Raw genomic sequence first — 18402 nt, forward strand, 5'->3', positions numbered from 1 at the left:
TGATCAACATCAACCCATAAGTCCCAACCTAGCAACTAATTGAATTATTACACTACAAAAAAAGAAGTTTAAAATGGCATTTATATTATGGCAGTTCTTCAGAACCGCCGTAATATTTGGATATTATGGCAATTATGGTCACTGCCAGTAATGAATTTGAATTTGGTGGCGGTTTTGGTCATTATGGCAGTTTTGAACCGCGGTTATCACTTGTATTTAAAATGACAAATTGGAAAGCCCTAGTTTCAGAAACACTTGGTTGAAAGTTGAAGCTCATGTATGATGCTACTGCAGTAACCTCTCCCTTGCATTCTCGGACGATCTCCTCCAAAGTGGGAGAACTCATGAAGAAATGAAGGAACCATAAAGCTGTCAAGTCTGACCTCTTTGCACTCAATTGATCATAACCTGAGCTACAGAGGTCCAAACGAGACGGTTCTAGTTGCGCTGGAAAGCTAACATCCAGGACTTCGAAATAATATAAAATTTGCCATATGTTACTTCGCGTATAGGGACGTGCACGCGCCATGTATGCATGTGCGCCGATGCTGCTCGTGGCCCACTAAAGTGAAATCGCCCCTAGCGATTTCTGAAGCACTTTGGGCCCAACCCAACTCATTTCTGATGCTATTTCATGCAGAATTCAAGCTTGGGCAAAGGGGGAGCAATTGTTTGGTAGTATAGCATCATGTAGGTTAGTTTCTAGAGAGAGAAGCTCCCTCTTCTCTCTAGAATTAGGTTAGGTTAATTCCATCTTAGATTTAGGTTTTGATTAATGTTCTCATCTTATTTCCTTTATGATTTCTTATTTCTACCACTCTATTCTTTTTAGTTCTCTTTTTAATTTTACTTTTATGTCTCTTTTATGTTTATGAATGCTCATGTTGAATTTGTTTACATTTAATGAAATTTAATGTTTGATGTTCTTTTATTGATGATTTGAGTTGTTGATTTACTTTTCTTGCAATTGGTAGTTGGTAGTTTTATTATTCTTGCACTTTTACCATGCTTTCTATTTGTACCCACCAAGTGTTTGACAAAATGCTTGGTTTGGCTTTAGAGTAGACTTTGAGCATTCTTGGCTTGGAAAGAGTAATTAGGCAATCTGGAGTCATGAAGACCCAACCTATGTTGGTGATCTAGAGTTGTTAGTTAATATCATTTTCAATGACGCTAATCTTTTGCTAATTCAATTAGTAAGTTGATTAGGAATTTTGATTTGAGATTAACTAGTCTTGTTTGACTTTCTCTCATGGAAGATTACTTACACCTTCTTCCAATGTTGGAGATGACGAAATAAGATAAATTCTTGTTAATTATTGTTATTAGTGACTAGGATGGAAAGCCTATGATCTCAACCCTTGCCATGAATGCTTCTCTTTATTAATTGCTTTCTTTAATTGCTTGTTTGAATTACTTTTCTTGCCATTTAATTTCTTGTCCTCTTATCAAATCAAACCCCCCCTTGTTCTTCATAGCCAATAATTGAGCATTTCATTGCAATTCCTTGTGAGACGACCCGGAGTTCTAATACTTCGGTTAATTCTTATTTGGGATTTGTTACTTGTGACAACCAAATTTTTTATTGGGAGGATTGTTTGTTGGTGTAGAACTATACTTGCAACGAGAATTTATTTGTGAAATTCTAGACCATCGAAGAATTCACTCATCAGAAGGCAGTTAGCAGAATAAAAGTTTCATCTACACCATGACGCCTAACAGTAGAACAGACTGTGTGAAAATCCCTGAGGTACTTGATAGGCTCTTGAGCAGGTAAGCCATGAAACTTGGGCATCAAGTTGATTAGCGCAGTCTTTAGTTCAAAATCTGCAGCCAGATTTGGGTGACGCACTTGATACGGTTGCAGAGTGAAGTCTGGAGCTTCAGCTTCCTAGAGAGTAATCTTCCTGGGCTCCGCCATATTACCTGCACGTAAATCAACCGAATTAGTAGAAAAGGAGCTTGTTTCTTCCTCCGATGGCGCTTCAGATTCACCCTCAGATGAGACTAGTGAATTGATAATAACCACTCCACCACCCTCAGAGGCTAACCTACGCCGAGCTCGCCTAATACTTGAAAGAGTCCTTTCAATTTCAGGATCAAATGCGGCTAAGCTCGGATCAGGAAACGAATGCGTCATTCAATGAAAGAAACATACAGCTCATGGTAATAAAATAAAATAAAATATGCAAAAATAAAAAATATGTACAGCAACTAATAATTTAGCACGCTATTGCAACTCCCCGGCAACGGCACCAAAAATTGATGCGGACAGAAATCAGCCAATTAAGAAATTAATATAAGAAATACGTTGCAAGTGTAGTTCTTAAACAGCAAAAATCCGATTATCAATTTAGAAGGGTTGTCACAAAATTAGAATAAAAATACTGGGAGTATGAATCCCAGGTCGTCTCCCAACGAGTTGACAAAAGGGTGCTATCTTATTAATCAGGACTTTTTCGAGAATTTTTGGGAGTTGAATAACAGGAAATAAATAATTGTAAATTAACGCAATAAAAATTAAAAGAGATTTATATATTCAAAATAAAAAGCCTTGACTGGGGGAATGATTAATTGGAAGTTCTGTCCTTGTTGGAATTCTCTCAAGTGTAGTATAAAGAGGTTGTTGTTTTCACTTAGTTAACCCTTACTAAATAAAGGAAAGTCAAGTGATTGAGCTAACTCTTATTCGCAAATCCTAATCCTCTCCCGTGGGAAGAACTAGCGTTAGTGAATAGAGAATTAGCCAACAACTTCCAAATTAACTAATCACTTGAGCATTCTAACTCTAGGGTCTCCATTTAATCAACCCCCAAGTCAAGTTGGGAGTCTACTCTATTGACATGAAAATTATTTGCACAGAATTAAAAAGGGAATAAAAGGAAGACATGATAAACAATAACTGAGAATTAATTAAAAGTAAAAATAATCATTTGCATTAATAAATTCTAAAAACAATCCAATTGTAACTCTAAACAAAGATTAAGGATATGGAAGAGTAAGGGAATAAGAAAACAGACTAGAATAATAACTTCAACGAAGGTAATGACTCTTCTCAATATCCAAAGCAAAAGTATAAAACTAAAAAATGTGAATGTAAAAGAAAACCTAGAGGAAGGGTAATTTTCCCTCCAAGATTCAAAACTAAAACTAAAACTACGCTAATGAGAATCTCCTTTGAGTCTCTGCATGTCCCCTGGCTCTAGTCTGTGTTTCTGGGCCAGAAACTGGGTCCAAACTCGGCCCAAAATCGCCCCCAGCATTTTCTATGATTTCTGCAGATCGCGCATGTCATGTGAACGCGTCAGTCACGCGTACGCATCGCTGGTTATCTTCGTGTGTCACAAATTAAAATCTTCGTCAGTCACGCGTACGCCTTACAAAGCCTGAAACACTGAACACACAGATCACGGTATCAAATGGTATAAAGGGAATTAAAATACACAAATTAAAGGCTTAGAAAACAAGTTTTAAATCATAGAACAAAACTAGGAAAGAATTGTAAAACCATGCAATTCGTATGAATAAGTGTGCAAAAACTTGATGAAACCATAAAATAGTGGTTTATCACTCCTCCTTAAACTCCTTTCAAGTTCAGGATCAAGATTAAAGAGAGGTTCTTTATCCCTGTTCCTGGTCATAAAGAAGAAAAGAAAGAATGGAAGCTTCTATATCTGATTTGAGTATAGAGAGCTCCCAGTGAGATGTGAAGAAAGAAGAGGAAGATAGAAGAATGATGATAGAAGAAGTAGAAGAAGAGTTCAAATAAATAGAAGTAGAGAGGAGAAGAATTAGAAATAAAAAAGATAAATAAGAATTAAAATATTTTTATTTTTGTTTCATCTATTTATTTAAATCAAAAATAAAAGTTAATGAATTAAAAGGATTTGAAAATTAAATGATGAATTTTCGAAAAAGAAGAGAGAAATAGAAGATGAAATTTTGAAAATTAGGAGAGAGAAGAATTAGTTAGGAAGTTTTGAAAAAGAAGAGAGAGAAGATAAGTAACTAATTAGAAAAGATTTGAAACCAAGATAAGATATAAGATTAGAAAAGATTTTAATTTAAAATTTGAAATTTGAAAATTAATTTTGAATTTTAAATTTTGAAATTTTGAAATTGAAATAAGATAAATATTTGAAAAAGATTTGATTTTTGAAAAGGTTTGATTTTAAAATTTGAATTTGAAATAAGATAAGATGAGATTTTTGAATTTCGAAGAGAGATAAAAAAGATAAGATAAGATTTGTTTTTAAAAGATTTGATTTTTGAAATTTTGAAGTTTAAAACTAAGATAAGATAAGATAAAAATTTAAAATTAAAATCTGAATTTTTAATGAAATTTTTGAAAATTTAATTAAAATAAAGATAGAAAAGATATTTTTTATTTTTGAATTTAATGAAGAAAGAGAAAAACAACAAAAAAATACTAAACTTAAAATTTTTAGATCTAAAGGGACCTAGTGTGGGAAAATTAACAAGAAAAACACAAAGGGACATCAAACTTAAAAATTTTAAGATCAAAACAAAAAGAAAAACAAGAACACTTTGAAGATATAGAAGAATACCAAGAACAAAACTCAAAGAATTTAAAGAACACAAGAACATGCAAAAGACACCAAACTTAAAAATTTTAAAAAATAAAGATAAAATTTTCAAAAATTTAAAGAAAACACACAAGAAGACACCAAACCTAAAGATTGACACAAGATTTAAATAAAGAAACTATTTTTGAAAAATTTTTACAGAGAAAGACTCAAAAATTTCGAAAACTACCAACAAGAATAACAACAGAAGACTCAAACCAAAAACAAAGATTAAACAAAGAAAATAAATTTTTTTTTTAAAAAGTTTTTGATTTTTCGAAGAAAAAGAAAAATAAAATAAAAGACTCTAACAAAATTAAAGACAATACCTGATCTAGGGAACAAGATAATCCATCAGTTGTCCAAACTCGAACAATCCCCAGCAACGGTGCCAAAAACTTAGTGCACGAATTCCCACGCTTCGTACAGCTGAACCAGCAAGTGCATTAGGTCATCCAAGTAATATCTGAGCGAGTCAGGGTCGATCCCATGAGGATTGTAGTTTAAACCAAGCTAAGGTTATCTTGCATATCTTAGTCAGGCGGATAGAAGAGTTATTGGTTTGCATTTGGTTAAAAGCATAAAAGGAATGAAAAAGGGTAATCAGAACTCAGAAGTCGTGTAAACTATAATAAGAAGGTGGTTAAGGCTTGGAGATTCTTTGTCCTTCTAGATTAACTCTGGTATTACTGTCTTCTTCAATTGTGAATGATTTCTTCTATGGCAGGCTGTATGTGATTGACGCTGGTTTGAGCAGCCACCAATACTCCTCCAGATCTGAACCCCAGGGTTAGTGCGAATCCATTCTGATTGAGAGTGAAGTTCCTACAGTTCATTCTCCTTGGTGATCCTACTCAAAGCACCACAGACAAGGTCGAATCCTCCGGGTCGGAGGATATTGCGGCTTGATTCTAGCCTCCACCACAGAGACCCTAATCTCCCCATACATTGGCTGAACTGGTGTCTCGAGAAGCCCCCAACGAATTCATGGATTAACGTCTAAGAGATGTATAGTCAAGCTGGCGGTTCAATGCTTTCCACTTAAGTATTCACACGAACCCAAGAAGAACACGGGTGGTTGTCAGGCACGCGGTCTTAGTATAAAAAACGAAGATGATTGTCACGGGTCATTGATGAGCGGATAATTTATACGCTTTTTGACATTGTTTTTAGTATGTTTTTAGTAGGATCTAGTTACTTTTAGGGATGTTTTTAATAGATTTTGTGTTAAATTCACATTTCTGGACTTTACTATGTGTTTGTGTGTTTTTCTGTGATTTTAGGTATTTTCTGGCTGAAATTGAGGGACTTGAGCAGAAATCAGATTCAGAGGTTGAAAAAGGACTGCTGATGCTGTTGGATTCTGACCTCCCTGCACTCAAAGTGGATTTTCTGGAGCTACAAAACTCGAAATGGCGCGCTTCCAATTGCGTTGGAAAGTAGACATCCAGGGCTTTCCAGAAATATATAATAGTCCATACTTTGGCCAAGAATGAACGACGTAAACTGGCGTTCAACGCCAGCCTTCTGCCCAAATCTGGCGTCCAACGCCAGAAAAGGATCCAAAACCAGAGTTGAACGCCCAAACTGGCACAGAAACTGGCGTTCAACTCTACAAATGGCCTCTGCACGTGCAACACTTAAGCTCAGCCCAAACACACACCAAGTGGGCTCCGGAAGTGGATTTATACATCAAATACTTACTCATGTAAACCCTAGTAGCTAGTTTATTATAAATAGGACCTCTTACTATTGTATTAGGCATCTTTGGATTACCTTATGATCCTTTGATCACGTTTAGGGGGCTGGCCATCTCGGCCATGCCTGGACCTTTCACTTATGTATTTTCACGGTAGAGTTTCTACTCCATAGATTAAGGTGTGGAGCTCTGCTGTTCCTCAAAGATTAATGCAAAGTACTACTGTTTTCTATTCAATTCTTCTTATTTCGCTTCTAAGATATCCATTCGCACCCAAGAACGTGATGAAGGTGATGATTATGTGTGACGCTCATCATCCTTCTCCCTTATGAACGCGTGCCTGACAAACACTTCTGTTCTACATGAAATAAGCTAGAATGAGTATCTCTTAGATCTCCTAACCAGAATCTTCGTGGCGTAAGCTAGAATGATGGCGGCATTCAGGAGAATCCGGAAAGTCTAAACCTTGTCCGTGGTATTCCGAGTAGGATTCAATGATTGAATGACTGTGACGAGCTCCTAACTCGCGATTGCAGGGCGTTAGTGACAGACGCAAAAGGATAGTAAATCCTATTCCAGCATGATCGAGAACCGACAGATGAATAGCCGTGCCGTGACAGGGTACGTGAGCATATTATTCACTGAGAGGATAAGATGAAGCCATTGGCAAGGATGATGCCTCCAGACGATTAGCCGTGCCGTGACAGGGCATTGGATCATTTTCCCGAGAGATGACCGAAAGTAGCCATTGATAGTGGTGATGTATCACATAAAGCCAGCCATGGAAAGGAGTAAGACTGATTGGATGAAGGTAGCAGGAAAACAGAGGTTCAGAGGAACGAAAAGCATCTCCATTCGCTTATCTGAAATTCCTACCAATGATTTACATAAGTACCTCTATCCCTATTCTATTATTTATTATTCGAAAACACCATTATCACTTTATATCTGCCTGACTGAGATTTACAAGGTGACCATAGCTTGCTTCATACCAACAATCTCCGTGGGATTCGACCCTTACTCACGTAAGGTATTACTTGGACGACCCAGTGCACTTGCTGGTTAGTTGTATCGAAGTTGTGACAATTATGAATTAAGATCAGAGCACCAAGCTTTGGAGCCATTACCAGGATTTGTTCGAGCTTGGAGATCACAATTTCGTGCACCAAGTTTTTGGCGCCGTTGCCGGGGATTGTTTGAGTTTGGACAACTGACGGTTCATCTTGTTGCTCAGATTAGGTAATTTTCTTTTTGTTTTGTTTTCAAAAATTTTTCAAAAATCTTTCAAAATTTTTTCTTTTGTTTTCGAAAAAAAAAAAATTTGTTTTCAAAAATAAATTATTCTATGGCTTCAGAATTTTTAAGAATGAATTCTAGCGTTTCATGAAGCATGTTGAAGCCTGGCTGGCTGTAAAGCCATGTCTCAATCCTTATACCCAAGAGAAGAGCTTCTTTATCTTTCTTAGCCAATTGGCTGTTGAATGTAAGAAATGTCAGGCGTGTCATGTCTGAGTTACATGCTAAAGCTTGGCTGGCTATTAAGCCATGCCTGACCCTTTGATTGGAGCTTTAGAGCATAAGATTCCTGGAATTCATATTAAAAATTTTGAAATCCTTATTTTTCTTTTTCAAAATAATTTTTCGAAAAATATAAAATAAAAATTCAAAAAAATTTAGAAAATCACAAAAATAAAAAATATTTCATGTTTCTTGTTTGAGTCTTGAGTCATATTATAAGTTTGGTGTCACATGCAAAAGCATCTAGCATTTTTCGAAAATTTCATGCATTCATAGTGTTCTTCATGATCTTCAAGTTGTTCTTGGTAAGTCTTCTTGTTTGATCTTGAGGATTTTTTTTGTTTTGTGTCTTTTCATGTTTATCATATGCATTCTTGAATTCTTAGTGTCTAAGCATTAAAGAATTCTAAGTTTGGTGTCTTACATGTTTTCTTTGCATTAAAATTTTTTCAAAAATATGTTCTTGATGTTCATCTTGACATTCAAAGTGTTCTTGGTGTTCATCTTGACATTCATATCATTCATACATGCATTCATTGTTTTGATCTAAAAATTTCATGCATTGCATCTTTTTAGAGTTTTTCTGTTGCATCATAAAAATTCAAAAATCAAAAAAAATATCTTTCCCTTTTTCTCTTATCAAATTCGAAAATTTGAGTTGACTTTTTCAAAAATTTTTAAAATCAAGTTGTTGCCAATGAGTCAAATCAAATTTTCAATTTGAAAATCTTATCTTTTTCAAAATCTTTTTCAAAAATCAAATCTTTTTCAAAATTCTTAGTTATTTTCGAAAATTCCAAAAATATTTTTCAAAAATCTTTTTCTTATTTTTATACCAAATTTTCGAAAATAACATAATCAATTAATGTTTTGATTCAAAAATTTGAAGTTTGTTACTTGCTTGTTAAGAAAGATTCAAACTTTGAGTTCTAAGAATCATATCTTGTGATTTCTTGTGAATCAAGTCATTAATTGAGATTTTAAAAATCAAATCTTTTTCAAAAAACTAATTTCTATCATATCTTTTCAAAAATATTTTCTCATCTTATCTTTTTCAAAAATATCTTTTCAAAATATCTTTCCTAACCTCCTAACTTCCTATCTTTTCAAAATTTGTTTCAACCAACTAACTAACTTTTTGTTTGTTTCTTAACTTTTTCAAAACTACCTAACTAACTCTCTCTCTCTCTAATTTTCGAAAATATCTCCCCTCTTTTTCAAAAATTTCTTTTTTATTAACTAATTATTTTTATTTTTAAATTTAAAAAAAATAAAAAATAAAAAATTTTGAAAATTTCTAACATTTTTCAAAAACCATTTTTCAAAAATCACTAACTCTTTTTCAAAATAATTTTCGAAAATTATCCCTCTCTCATCCTATTCTATTTATTCATTCATATCCTAACATCTCATCTCACATCTCTTCCATTCGTACAGTTGTGTTTCTTCCTTTACATCACATTCTTTGTCTCCCCCTCTTTTCTTCCACTCACAAAGGGATCCCTATACTGTAACATAAAGGATCTCTATTATTATTATTATTTTTCTGTGCCTTCTTCTTTGTCATATGAGCAGGAGCAAGGATAAGAACATTCTTGTGGAAGCAGATCCAGAACCGAAAGGACTCTGAAGAGAAAATTAAGAGAAGCTAAAATACAACAATCCAGAGATAACCTTTCAGAAATTTTCGAACAGGAAGAGGAGATGGCAGCCGAAAATAATAATAATGTAAGGAAGATGCTTGGTGACTTTACTGCACCTAATTCCAATTTACATGGAAGAAGCATCTCCATTCCTGCCATTGGAGCAAACAACTTTGAGCTGAAACCTCAATTAGTTTTTCTGATGCAGCAGAACTGCAAGTTTCATGGACTTCCATCCGAAGATCCTTTTCAGTTCTTAACTGAATTCTTGCAGATATGTGATACTGTTAAGACTAATGGAGTAGATCCTGAAGTCTACAGGCTCATGCTTTTCCCTTTTGCTGTAAGAGACAGAGCTAGATTATGGTTGGATTCTCAACCCAAAGACAGCCTGAACTCTTGGGATAAGCTGGTCACGGCTTTCTTAGCCAAGTACTTTCCTCCTCAAAAGCTGAGCAAGCTTAGAGCTGATGTTCAAACCTTCAGGCAGAAAGAAGGTGAATCCCTCTATGAAGCTTGGGAAAGATACAAACAGTTGACCAAAAAGTGTCCTTCTGACATGCTTTCAGAATGGACCATCCTGGATATATTCTATGATGGTTTATCTGAGCTATCAAAGATGTCACTGGACACTTCTGCAGGTGGATCCATTCACCTAAAGAAAACGCCTGCAGAAGCTCAAGAACTCATTGACATGGTTGCTAATAACCAGTTCATGTACACTTCTGAAAGGAATCCTGTAAGCAATGGGACGCCTATGAAGAAGGGAGTTCTTGAGGTTGATACTCTGAATGCCATATTGGCTCAGAATAAAATATTGACTCAGCAAGTCAATATGATCTCTCAGAGTCTGCATGGAATGCAAGCTGCATCCAACAGTACTCAAGAGGCTTCTCATGAAGAAGAAGCTTATGATCCTGAGAACCCTGCAATAGCAGAGGTAAATTACTTAGGTGAACCTTATGGAAACACCTATAACTCAACATGGAGAAATCATCCAAATTTCTCATGGAAGGATCAAAAGCCCCAACAAGGCTTTAATAATGGTGGAAGAAACAGGTTTAGCAATAGCAAGCCTTTTCCATCATCAACTCAGCAACAGACAGAGAACTCTGAACAAAATGCTTCTAATTTAGCAAATCTAGTCTCTGATCTATCTAAGGCCACTGTAAGTTTCATGAATGAAACGAGGTCTTCCATTAGAAATCTGGAAGCACAAGTGGGCCAGTTGAGTAAAAGGATCACTGAAATCCCTCCTAGTACTCTCCCAAGCAATACAGAAGAGAACCCAAAAGGAGAGTGCAAGGCCATTGACATAAGTGCCCTGGCCGAACGTGTGAGGAGAGGAGAGGACGTGAATCCCAAGGAGGAAGACCTCCTGGGACGTCCAGTGACCAATAAGGAGCTTCCCTCTGAGGAACCAAAGGACTCTGAGGCTCATCTAGAGACCATAGAGATCCTATTGAACCTCCTTATGCCCTTCATGAGCTCTGATGAGTATTCCTCTTCTGAAGAGAATGAGGATGTTACTGAAGAGCAAACTGCCAAGTTTCTTGGTGCAATCATGAAGCTGAATGCCAAATTGTTTGGTATTGATACTTGGGAAGTTGAACCTCCCTTGTTCATCAATGAACTAAGTGATCTGGATCAACTGACATTGCCTCAGAAGAGACAGGATCCTGGAAAGTTCATAATCCCTTGTACCATAGGCACCATGACCTTTAAGGCTCTGTGTGACCTTGGTTCAGGGATAAACCTCATGCCCCTCTCTGTAATAGAGAAACTGGGAATCTATGGGGTGCAAGCTGCTAAAATCTCATTAGAGATGGCAGACAGCTCAAGAAGATAGGCTTATGGACAAGTAGAAGATGTATTAGTAAAGGTTGAGGGCCTTTACATACCTACTAATTTCATAGTCCTGGATACTGGAAAGGAAGAGGATGAATCCATCATCCTAGGAAGACCTTTCCTGGCCACAACAAGAGCTGTGATTGATGTTGACAGAGGTGAAATAGTCCTTCAATGGAATGAGAACTCCCTTGTATTCAAAACTCAAGGATCTCCCTCTGCAACCATGGAGAGGAAGCATGAAAAGCTTCTCTCAAAACAGAGTCAACCCAAGCCCCCACAGTCAAACTCTAAGTTTGGTGTTGGGAGGCCACAACCAAACTCTAAGTTTGGTGTTGAACTCCCATATCCAAACTCTAAGTTTGGTGTTGGAGAGTCTCAACAAAGCTCTGCACATCTGTGAGGCTCCATGAGAGCCCACTGTCAAGCTATTGACATTAAAGAAGCGCTTGTTGGGAGGCAACCCAATTTTTATTTATCTAACTCTATTATTCTTGTTTTTCATGTTTTCTTAGGTTTATGATCATGTGGAGTCACAAAATAAACAAAAAAATCAAAAACGGAATCAAAAAATAGCAGAAGAAAAATCACACCCTGGAGGAGCATCTGTCTGGCGTTCAAACGCCAGAACAGAGCATAGTTCTGGCGCTGAACGCCCAGAATGGGAGCATCCTGGTGCTGAACGCCCAGAACAAGCATGGTTCTGGCGTTCAACGCCAGAAATGGCAGCAAATGGGCGTTGAACACCCAAAATGGGCACCAACCTGGCGCTGAACGCCCAGAGTTGTGTGCAAGGGCATTTTACATGCCTAAATTGGTGCAGGGATGTAGATGCCTTGACACCTCAGGATCTGTGAACCCCACAGGATCCCCACCTACCTCATCATCTCTCTTTCCATTCTTGATCATCCCTTCTATTTTCCATTTACCACTCACATCCATACACCCACTACCTTCAAAAATCAACATCTCTCTCCCACCCAATCCCACCCATATGGCCGAATACACACTCCCATCCATCTCCTCCATATCTTCTTCTTATTCTTCTATTCTTTCTTCTTTTGCTCGAGGGCGAGCAACATTCTAAGTTTGGTGTGGTAAAAGCATAGCTTTTTTGTTTTTTCCATAACCATTGATGGCACCTAAGGCCAGAGAAACCTCTAGAAAGAGGAAAGGGAAGACAAAAGCTTCCATCAAGGGTCTATAGCTCAGTGGTAGAACATTTGACTGCAAATCAAGAGATCCCTGAGATACCTCAGGGGATACATTTTCTTCCACACAATGATTGGAAGCAACTAAGGGTGGAACATCAAGAGCACTCCATCATCCTTCATGAAATCAGAGAAAATCTAAAAGCAATGAAGGAGGAGCAGCAAAGACAAGGAAGAGACATAGAAGAGCTCAAGGACATCACTAAGGTGGATTCATTCCTTGTTCTTCTTTCTTCTGTTTTTCGTTTTCTATGTTATGTGCTTATCCATGTTTGTGTCTTCATTACATGATCATTAGTAGTTAGTAACTTTGTCTTAAAGTTATAAATGTCCTATGAATCCATCACCTCTCTTAAATGAAAAATGTTTTAATTCAAAAGAACAAGAAGTACATGAGTTTTGAATTTATCCTTGAACTTAGTTTAATTATATTGATGTGGTGACAATGCTTCTTGTTTTCTGAATGTATGCTTGAACAGTGCATATGTCTTTTGAAGTTGTTGTTTAAGAATGTTAAATATGTTGGCTCTTGAAAGAATGATAACTAGGAGACATGTTATTTGATAATCTGAAAAATCATAAAAATGATTCTTGAAGCAAGAAAAAGCAGCAAAGAACAAAGCTTGCAGAAAAAAAAATAGGCGAAAAAAAAAATATAGAAAGAAAAAGAAAAAGCAAGCAGAAAAAGCCAATAACCCTTAAAACCAAAAGGCAAGGGAAATAAAAAGGATCCCAAGGCTTTGAGCATCAGTGGATAGGAGGGCCTAAAGGAATAAAATCCTGGTCTAAGCGGCTAAACCAAGCTGTCCCTAACCATGTGCTTGTGGCGTGTAGGTGTCAAGTAAAAACTTGAGACTGAGCGGTTAAAGTCAAGGTCCAAAGCAAAAAAAAGAGTGTGCTTAAGAACCCTGGACACCTCTAATTGGGGACTTTAGCAAAGCTGAGTCACAATCTGAAAAGGTTCACCCAATTATGTGTCTGTGGCATTTATGTATCCGGTGGTAATACTGGAAAACAAAATGCTTAGGGCCACGGCCAAGACTCATAAAGAAGCTGTGTTCAAGAATCATCATGCTGAACTAAGAGAGTCAATAACACTATTCGAAATCTGAAGTTCCTATAGATGCCAATCATTCTGAACCTCAATGGATAAAGTGAGATGCCAAAACTATTCAAGAGGCAAAAAGCTATAAGTCCCGCTCATATGATTGAAGCTCTGTTTCATTGATAGTTTGGAATTTATAGTATATTCTATTCTTTTTATCCTATTTTGATTTTCAGTTGCTTGGGGACAAGCAACAATTTAAGTTTGGTGTTGTGATGAGCGGATAATTTATACGCTTTTTGACATTGTTTTTAGTATGTTTTTAGTAGGATCTAGTTACTTTTAGGGATGTTTTTAATAGATTTTGTGTTAAATTCACATTTCTGGACTTTACTATGAGTTTGTGTGTTTTTCTGTGATTTCAGGTATTTTCTGGCTGAAATTGAGGGACTTGAGCAGAAATCAGATTCAGAGGTTGAAAAAGGACTGCTGATGCTGTTGGATTCTGACCTCCCTGCACTCAAAGTGGATTTTCTGGAGCTACAGAACTCGAAATGGCGCGCTTCCAATTGCGTTGGAAAGTAGACATCCAGGTCCAGAAATATATAATAGTCCATACTTTGGCCAAGAATGAAGGACGTAAACTGGCGTTCAACGCCAGCCTTCTGCCCAAATCTGGCGTCCAGCGCCAGAAAAGGATCCAAAACCAGAGTTGAACGCCCAAACTGGCACAGAAACTGGCGTTCAACTCCACAAATGGCCTCTGCACGTGCAACACTTAAGCTCAGGCCAAACACACACCAAGTGGGCCCCGGAAGTGGATTTATACATCAAATACTTACTCATGTAAACCCTAGTAGCTAGTTTATTATAAATAGGACCTCTTACTATTGTATTAGGCATCTTTGGATTACCTTATGATCCTTTGATCACGTTTAAGGGGCTGGCCATCTCGGCCATGCCTGGACCTTTCACTTATGTATTTTCACAGTAGAGTTTCTACTCCATAGATTAAGGTGTGGAGCTCTGCTGTTCCTCAAAGATTAATGCAAAGTACTACTGTTTTCTATTCAATTCTTCTTATTTCGCTTCTAAGATATCCATTCGCACCCAAGAACGTGATGAAGGTGATGATTATGTGTGACGCTCATCATCCTTCTCCCTTATGAACGCGTGCCTGACAAACACTTCTGTTTTACATGAAATAAGCTAGAATGAGTATCTCTTAGATCTCCTAACCAGAATCTTCGTGGCGTAAGCTAGAATGATGGCGGCATTCAGGAGAATCCGGAAAGTCTAAACCTTGTCCGTGGTATTCCGAGTAGGATTCAATGATTGAATGACTGTGACGAGCTCCTAACTCGCGATTGCAGGGCGTTAGTGACAGACGCAAAAGGATAGTAAATCCTATTCCAGCATGATCGAGAACCGACAGATGAATAGCCGTGCCGTGACAGGGTACGTGAGCATATTATTCACTGAGAGGATAAGATGAAGCCATTGGCAAGGGTGATGCCTCCAGACGATTAGCCGTGCCGTGACAGGGCATTGGATCATTTTCCCGAGAGATGACCGAAAGTAGCCATTGACAGTGGTGATGTATCACATAAAGCCAGCCATGGAAAGGAGTAAGACTGATTGGATGAAGGTAGCAGGAAAGCAGAGGTTCAGAGGAACGAAAAGCATCTCCATTCGCTTATCTGAAATTCCTACCAATGATTTACATAAGTACCTCTATCCCTATTCTATTATTTATTATTCAAAAACACCATTATCACTTTATATCTGCCTGACTGAGATTTACAAGGTGACCATAGCTTGCTTTATACCAACAATCTCCGTGGGATTCGACCCTTACTCACGTAAGGTATTACTTGGACGACCCAGTGCACTTGCTGGTTAGTTGTATCGAAGTTGTGACAATTATGAATTAAGATCAGAGCACCAAGCTTTGGAGCCATTACCAGGATTTGTTCGAGCTTGGAGATCACAATTTCATGCACCAGTCATCCCGTTCATCATGTTGAAGAACAAAAATACATCTTAGAATTAAATCAAACAAGGATTGAAGAGAAACAGTAATACTTTTATTAATCCATAAAACTCAGCAGGGCTCCTCCCCTCAACCTAGGAGGTTTAGAAACTCATATTGATAGAAAACACAATGATAAACGAAAATATGGCATAGTGTTTTTTATGATTATGTAAAATATCCCTTAAATACTAAACTAATGACTAAAGATTACATAAGAAAGGGTAAAACAGTCTTTTAGTGCTAAGATCCACTTCTGGGGTCCACTTGGTGAGTGTTTAGGCTGAGTTTTGATAAGATCCACGTGCTAGGAGGCCTCTAGGGCATTGAACGCTGGCTAGGGGGTCCTCTTTGGGCGTTTGGACGCTGGTCTCCTCCTTTGGACGTTGGACGCCTGGAATGGGGCAGGAGACTAGCATTGGACGCTAGTTTTGGGACTTCTATTCTGAAGCAAAGTATGGACTATTAAACATTGCTGGAAAGCTCTGGAAGTCAACTTTCCATATCCATTAAGAATGCTCCATTTAGATTTCTGTAGCTCCAGAAAAGCTCTTCCGAGTGCAAGGAGGTCAGATCTGGACAGCATCTGCAGTGTTTTCTCTGTCTCTGAATCAGACATTTGCTCTAGCTCCTCAATTTCAGCCAGAAAATACCTAAAATTGCACAAAAACACACAAACTCAAAGTAGAATCCAAAAATGTGAATTTTACACTAAAACTTTTGAAAACTTAATAAAAAATTGAACAAAACATGCTAAAAACTATATGAAAATGATGCCAAAAAATGTATAAAATATTCGCTCATCACAACCCGACATGTCCAGTAGCTAACTCGGGCATTGTCTCTCAGTTGTGCACAAATATCTCAGCACATTGGCTTATCGTTAGAGGGAGAGTGCCCTGTTACCATTAGAGGCAATATATGCCCTATCACCATTAGAGGGAATATGTACCTTGACACCATTAGAGAGAATATGTGCCTTGTCACCATTAGAGAAAATATGTGTCCTGGCACCATTAGAGGGAATAGGTGCCCTATCACCATTAAAGGGAATAGGTACCCTATCACCCTTACAACCAAAGAGAAAATATAGACATACTCATCATCAATCATTCTCAATCATGCCTCATTTATCATATTCATTCATTTTCAATCAATCATCGTCAAGTTAACCTTCATTTATAATAGTCTCAATATTCCGCACTTCCTCAATCAACCAGCATTAGTTTCATCATCATTTATACCATGTTTAACTTCTTTCAAAGCCCTCAATCTAAGTTCTTCTATTCATAACCTTCCACTATAGGTCCCCTCTCCGTTTTATGTTTAAAAATTAGGTATTAGGTCCTAGAAGGTAGTTATAGAGATTTGGAAATCTAGAGGATTGAATTACACTCAAAATTCTCATTCTTGGCTAAAACAGGAGGGCTCGCGTACGCAAGCTTATGGCTGCGTACGCGAGAGGGCAAAACAGTAGAAACTACTCGCATCGCGTGTGCCACCCGCGTACGCAAGAGTCCATTTTCACAGGTCTGCGTATGTGAGACTATGTCCGCATATGCAAGATATCAAGGCAACGAATGAATCTCACGTCATGTGTGCATGCTCGCGTACGCGACTCCTTTTTCTAAAAAAGCTGCTAAGTCTAAAACCAATTTTCGATACCAAACTTCCGACATTCATAACTTCCTCTACCAAACACCGATTTCTACAAACATTAAACCATTTGAAATAATCTTCATTCAAATCCAAAATCCAAGGCTCAAGTTATGATCTGCCGAAGTTGGTTAAAAATTACTTTTTGCAAAGAATTGCTAAATCTCCATTTTACCTAACTTCTTTCTCAAAACCAATAGTTTCACACTTGAAAATAACACTAAACATGCTTAATACCATTCTATGTCATTTCTATCTCTTTCACATAAACTAATCACTTAATTATATTCGATTCCATTCCACACAATCCAACAATCCAAATAACATAACTCATGCTCATCATAATACATTATCATCATCAAACATCAATATCAACAATGAACAATATCATCATTCATTAACTCATTTTCAACATAATTCCATATTTTTATCAAGGTTACTAAACATTAACATACATACACATTCCAACCTATCATATGGTTGTCTGGCCTATGTTTTCATGAAACAATATATATTATTTACGAAAAACCAAAACCATACCTTGACCGATTCCTCCCTAATGCCTGGAACGTCTTGAATTCCTCCATTCACAAGCTTTAAACCTCCACCACAAGAATTTTTAGCCCCCAGCATCCAACTCAAGCTTTCAACTCCATCAATTTTGTTCCAATTCCATACAAACATCACTAAAATCAATATAGAATTTGCTAGCTTAACAATTTCACAAGGGTTCGATGTTTCTCACCTTACTGATGGAGATTTGGGACAAGACCCTGCAAGTCCACAAAGATAATTTGATCTAAATTTTTTAGTGGGTTTTGTAGATAATTTTGAGACAAACGTGTGGCCGCTGACGACTCGTCAATCAGAGTTTCAGATTGAAAGTTATGGAAGAAAGAAGATTAGAATGGGGTTAGGGTTCTTCCCTTGCCACCATTTCAGCGTGAATCATATGAAATGCAGAAGGTTATGGCTGTTTCATACTTATATATGTTGGTCCTTGGGTCCGATTTGGGCCCTGTCTAACTAGTTTGGTCCGTTGGCCCATTTTTGGGCTAAAAACTTTAAAATTTAATATAAAAAAATATATTTTAATTATTTCTATCTTCCTAGACAATAAATTTTAATTTTCTAATTTCTTTAAATAATAATTAATTTTTTGCT

At 37.1% G+C, this 18402-nt stretch overlaps 1 non-coding gene across 1 annotated transcript; it reads right to left on the reverse strand.

The window, feature by feature from the left end:
• Positions 1–9903: 9903 nt before the first annotated feature.
• LOC148576670 (small nucleolar RNA R71) lies at positions 9904–10011 on the reverse strand. Its single transcript, XR_015903850.1, has one exon. It is a non-coding gene; the product is annotated as a small nucleolar RNA R71 (small nucleolar RNA).
• Between the last annotated feature and the right edge of the window lie 8391 nt (positions 10012–18402).

The sequence above is a fragment of the Arachis ipaensis genome, chromosome B1 (assembly GCF_059453495.1).
Source record: "Arachis ipaensis isolate K30076 ecotype BB chromosome B1, ASM5945349v1, whole genome shotgun sequence".
NCBI classification, from domain to species: domain Eukaryota; kingdom Viridiplantae; phylum Streptophyta; class Magnoliopsida; order Fabales; family Fabaceae; genus Arachis; species Arachis ipaensis.